Here is a 6,185-nt window from a genome sequence, read left to right as displayed (position 1 = left end):
GCTGGCAAAGAGTCAGGCATGACTGAGTGACTAACACTTTCCATTTCAAACACTAAAGATATGAATTAAAAAATTTTTCAAAAGATGTCTGAGGATGTAAATCTCATTTATTGAATTACTGATGTTTTTTCCTCTCACTAAATATTCCCTTTACAAATTTAATGGTTAAAATATTAAGATTGGCCATTTTGTATAATTATTTTATGGACTTCAAATCCCTTTCTTCTGAGAAAAATATTTCATAATATGCCTCAAGGAAGCAATGTTTAAATGCTAAGTCTTATTTAAGGTATCTTAAGAGGAAAACGTTTATGAGTATCCCCATCCCCATGTACTTTTATGGCATACATGTAGTTTTCCTGTCTAAATATCTTTTGAATGAATTTGATACTCAAGTAAATATTAACACAGTTTACTTACAATACTCATTTGAAAGATTATGGGTGAAAATTCAAGATAAAACTTTAAAAATAATGCTCAGGTGAACTAGTTCACTGCCGTAGAGTATATTTCTCCTCTCATTTGAATCAGTTTTTTTTTTCAAAGCTATGAACAATTCTCATGTTTTCTAAAGATTTCCTATTTTGTGGAACATAATGTTTGTAAAAGTTACAAAATAGGGATAAAATTAATGAAAATTACCAGCCACTTAACCTCTTAACACATTTTATGTATTTATACTTTATCTTTGTTTTGGTTAGAATTAATTCATGCATTCATCTGCTTTTCTACCCAATATTTTAGAGATAAAAGAACGTTCTTTATAGACTACTGCATGTACTCACTTTGATGAGTTTGCCTGGCTTTTTAAACAAATCACTGTGTCTTCAGTTGTTTATGATATCATTATCATCCCTTTCTTTTAAGTGAGGAAGGAGCAAATAGCATTAGCATGTGCTATCGGCTGGGCCATTTTATGCAAAATATTATTAATCATCAGGAGAACCTCAGGAGACAGGTACCACCATTTTCATTTTATAGCTGAGGTAACCGAAACTTAGAATGTAAAGGGGAAAGTCACTAGTTGTGTAGAAATTAGGTGGGTGGCTCTAGATCTATTTGCTGCCACAGCTTTGGTCCTTTTAAAAGCCAGGTGTCTAGTGTGACCTTATCACATATGCCATTGCTCAGTTTCTTCTCTGTTTAGAAAATTCAGATTTTAAGCCTCTTAATTTGCTGGGATTCATCTCATGTTGTTAAAAAATCTCTTTTAATTGATGTTAATTACAATCCTCCTTGCTTCTTCCTTTGACTTAGTATAAAGTGTTTCAGTTGCAGGCAACCTCATAAAACATATGGCTGTGTCCTTACTGGTTGATTCATGTCTGTGAATGATATTCTCAGTGACTAAAAAACTTAGACCTAATTAAATATACTCTGTTCAAACCTGCTCCCTAAGGACACTGGTTTCTTTCTAGAGAAAACTGATTTCTGAGCTCCTAAGGAGACTTTGACAGAGACTTACTCTTGCCTGGAAAATCCCATGGATGGAGGAGCCTGGAAGGCTGCAGTCCTTGGGGTCGCTGAGGGTCAGACACAACTGAGTGACTTCACTTTCACTTTTCACTTTCATGCATTGGAGAAGGAAATGGTGACCCACTCCAGTGTTGTTGCCTGGAGAATCCCAGGGATGGGAGAGCCTGGTGGGCTGCCGTCTATGGGGTCCCACAGAGTTGGACACGACTGAAGTGACTTAGCAGCAGCAGCAGCAGACTGCACAGGAAGGTAAACTGTAGTGGCCCATCTGGAGGTAGAGAGAAAACAGAGATAAAAGCCAGGGGGAATGTAGGAGATGGTTGTAGCAAGGAAAATGTTCAGACCCACACCTGGAAATGTGCTAACTTGCGAGATTTGCCATTCTATTTACTAAACATGCTTTGAATTTTGAACATAAGCCAAACTATATATAAGAGAAAGGAAGATTACAAATCAGAGAATGTAGCTACCATTTCTTAGCATGTGACAAACGTTGCAGTAGATCAGATCAGATCAGTCGCTCAGTCGTGTCCAACTCTTTGCGACCCCATGAATCGCAGCACGCCAGGCCTCCCTGTCCATCACAAACTCCCGGAGTTCACTCAGACTCACGTCCATCGAGTCAGTGATGCCATCCAGCCATCTCATCCTCTGTTGTTGCCTTCTCCTCCTACCCCCAATCCCTCCCAGCATCAGAGTCTTTTCCAATGAGTCAACTCTTCGCATGAGGTGGCCAAAGTACTGGAGTTTCAGCTTTAGCATCATTCTTTCCAAAGAAATCCCAGGGCTGATCTCCTTCAGAATGGACTGGTTGGATCTCCTTGCAGTCCAAGGGAGTTTCAAGAGTCTTCTCCAACACCACAGTTCAAAAGCATCAATTCTTCAGCGCTCAGCCTTCTTCACAGTCCAACTCTCACATCCATACATGACCACAGGAAAAACCATAGCCTTGGCTAGACGAACCTTTGTCGGCAAAGTAAATGCTTAGCCTTTATCAATTCTCTCCATGCTCCCCATCAAATAGAAATCCATTTCTGGGAGATCGATCCATCACTATTGATAAAATTTCCAAACTGCAGTCATTTCTTACTGTGTCCGTGGTTTTGTCACAACTGAACGTTATCTGCAATATTGACTTGATAATTTAATATACTCACCATTTTTACTTCAGTGCTTGTACTAAAGAGGTTTGAATATAGTGGTATTTTATGTGGAAAACTAGTATCACCTGCTATAAAGACAAGGTAAAAATAAACCTAAGAAAACAAGAAAATACTCTTATATTCTAATAAGATCTATTGCTCCCGAGTCTCTGAATTTGAGCCAGGTTTCTCCTTGTTTCAAATTAAAATTAACAAGTATTCAAAAATTGAAACTTTATCCTACATGCGACAGCATAGTTTAAAGACAATTCAAAAAGGAGATACTTCTTACTATTTGAATCAGTGTTATAAAGGTATAGTTGGGGAGTTAATTTGTTTATGGAGTGGCTAGGATTTTGGGCTTTTGCTGCCATGGCCCAGGTTTAACCCCTCATTGGCAAACCAAGATCCCACAAGGCACATGGTGTGGCCAAAGGGGAAATAAAAAGGTATACTTCTACTATCCTTCATTACCTTTTTTAATACTATGATATGTGCACTGCATTTTGTGGAATATTATTATTGAATGTTTCCATCTTTAGTGGTAAACTATACCTTCTGACCATTTTGTTCCTAGCCTCGTGCCTCCCTTCCTCACGCTAAATTTTCTGCAGATAGATACTTCCTAGGGAAAACCTTCTTCTGTTGTGAATACCTATTTTCCCCAGCTCCATAAAGATAAATTATTGATATAGAAGTATCACCTAGAAAACTTTTGCAGTGTCACTACTTGAAACTCCCTAATGGAGTGAAACCATCTCCATAGTTGGAATCCAGAAACCTATCTTTTGAAAAGCAGTCTTCATCCTCATCAAGCCATGAAACAATCTGGACTGAGGAAAGCAGTCTATTGCTCCCAGGGTCCATCAATCATTAAAAGGTGTTGACCAAGGGGAAGCAATATTGAGAACAGAAGTTTATTGAAATCATGAGAATGTACCATTAAGGAGCCACAAGAAACACTAAAAGCACAGTGGAAGTCTTAGCAGCTACAATCAAGGATTTCAAAAGAGGTTAATTTCCCACTTTGTGGTTTCAGAGACATGATTTACAGGCAAAGATGGTGGAACATTTCAGGATAATGTATAAGCAAATAAAACTTTTTATTTATTAGAGGGCTCAATAATGTGTTCCCTCATTTTACCATTTTTGGTTTTCACTATTTCCCAAAGTAGGGATTTGATATGCAGATATAAAGTTTCTCTTGAGAAACTTGTAGTCAAGTAGGAATGGCCTAATAATGAACAGTTATAGGGATATAGCAGTGGCTGAATGACCACTCTCGAGAGTCCCTTGAACGGCAAGGATATCAAACCAGTTCCTAAAGGAAATCAGTCCTGAATATCCATTGGAAGGACTGATACTGAAGCTGAAGCTCCAATACTTTGGCCACGTGATGTGAAGAACTGACTCATTTGAAGAGACCCTGATGCTGGGAAAGGCTGAAGGCAGGAGGAGAAGGGGACCACAGAGGATGAGCTGGTTGGATGGCATCACTGACACGATGGACATGAGTTTGAGCAAGCTCCGGGAATTGGTGATGGCCAGGGAAGCCTGGCGTGCTGCAGTCTATAGAGTCACAAAGAGTTGGACATGACTGAGCAACTGAATGACTAAACTAAACTAAGATAAGCTAAACTGAATGACCACATGATCTGAGGTAACTGATCCTGCTGTATGGGTGAAAGGTAAGACCCGAGGAGATGTGGGGCTTCTTTTTCTCTAAGATCTCAAGTACTATTACTGACTTATTGTAGAGGTATGTTATAAATATAAGGTGAAGTATATATAATATAGGTATATTATACTCACACATCTATATACATACATATCCATTTGAAAAGCATAACATGTATCCTTCACATAGCTTTCAGCAAGCCCTGTTTTATCCTCCTTTTCTTGCAAAGAGAAGAATACATTTGGATGTGGAAAAGGCAATGTTTTTGTTTTTGTCCCTATTCTGTTTTTGTTCCTATTATAACTCTTGGTTACTTTATTTCTAGGAAAAGGAAGTAAGTTAGCTTTGCTTTGGCTCTGGTAATTCTTTCTTCTTATTTGCTGTGAATGGAGTAATTTCTAGTTAGTGTGTTAGGGATCAATTGCAATTTCAGTGTCCTGTCTCTACCATTCATGTTGCCTTAGGGTGAGCGTAAGGCAAAATTGTGAAGAAGGTAAAAGTAGTATTGATGCCTTCTCCCCTTTTCTTCCTTTGTCTCTATAACCTCATTTCCTGCAGTCAGATACTTCCTCTCTATTCCCTGGCATGTTTCCAAAGGTCTGAGTTTCAATTGTGAAACCTGAATTGTCCATTTTTCATTGCATATTTATGGATTCTGTATGATCAGTTATATGCTAAACACAGAACACAGAAAAAGGTAGCTGTTTACCCTCCGAAAGTTTATTGTGACACAGTAATGCAGTGGGAAAAATACATGCAAAAAACATCGTTTGGCACTAGGATGCAAAAGGAGAGAGATAATCTCTGACTGATGGGAACATTTGATTTGTGCTTTTAAGTATTGCTTTGTAAAAGTGATCTCAGATGGAAAGGACAGGCAAAGCCAAGATACGAATTGAACTGCCAGTGATGTATACACAGATTGTGGTTAATGGATCACATGGTCAGGAATATATGATGGGGAGGGAAAAGGAATTTGTGTATAGATACAGATTGATACAGAGAAATCACTAGATGGTTCCAAGCTGATCTTTCTCCTTCAGTTCAGTCACTCAATCATGTCCGACTCTTTGCGACCCCATGAATCACAGCACGCCAGGCCTCCCTGTCCATCATCATCTCCCGGAGTTCAACTCAAAATCACGTCCATCGAGTCAGTGATGTCATCCAGCCATCTCATCCTCTGTCGTCCCCTCTTCCTCCTGCCCCCAATCCCTCCCAGCATCAGAGTCTTTTCCAATGAGTCAACTCTTCACATGAGGTGGCCAAAGTACTGGAGTTTCAGCTTTAGCATCATTCCTTCCAAAGAACTCCCAGGGCTTATCTCCTTCAGAATGGACTGGTTGGATCTCCTTGCAGTCCAAGGGACTCTCAAGAGTCTTCTCCAACACCACAGTTCAAAAGCATCAATTCTTCGGCACTCAGCCTTCTTCACAGTCCAACTCTCACATCCATACATGACCACAGGAAAAACCAGAGCCTTGACTAGATGGACCTTTGTTGGCAAAGTAATGTCTCTGCTTTTGAATATCCTATCTAGGTTGGTCATAACTTATCTTCCAAGGCGTAAGCGTCTTTTAATTTCATGGCTACAGTCACCATCTGCAGTGATTTTGGATCCCCCCAAAATAAAGTCTGACACTGTTTCCACAGCTTCCCCATCTATTTCCCATGAAGTGATGGGACCAGATGCCATGATCTTCGTTTTCTGAATGTTGAGCTTAAAGCCAACTTTTTCACTCTCCTCTTTCACTTTCATCAACAGGTTTTTTTAGTTCCTCTTCACTTTCTGCCGTAAGGGTTGTGTCATCTGCATATTTGAGGTTATTGATATTTCTCCCAGAAATCTTGATTCCAGCTTGTGCTTCTTCCAGCCCAGCATTTCTCGT

The sequence above is a fragment of the Bison bison genome, unplaced genomic scaffold (assembly GCF_000754665.1).
Source record: "Bison bison bison isolate TAMUID 2011002044 unplaced genomic scaffold, Bison_UMD1.0 scf7180017864179, whole genome shotgun sequence".
NCBI lineage: Eukaryota > Metazoa > Chordata > Mammalia > Artiodactyla > Bovidae > Bison > Bison bison.
The sequence above is the reverse complement of the archived record's forward strand: the minus strand, read 5'-3'. Positions refer to the sequence as shown.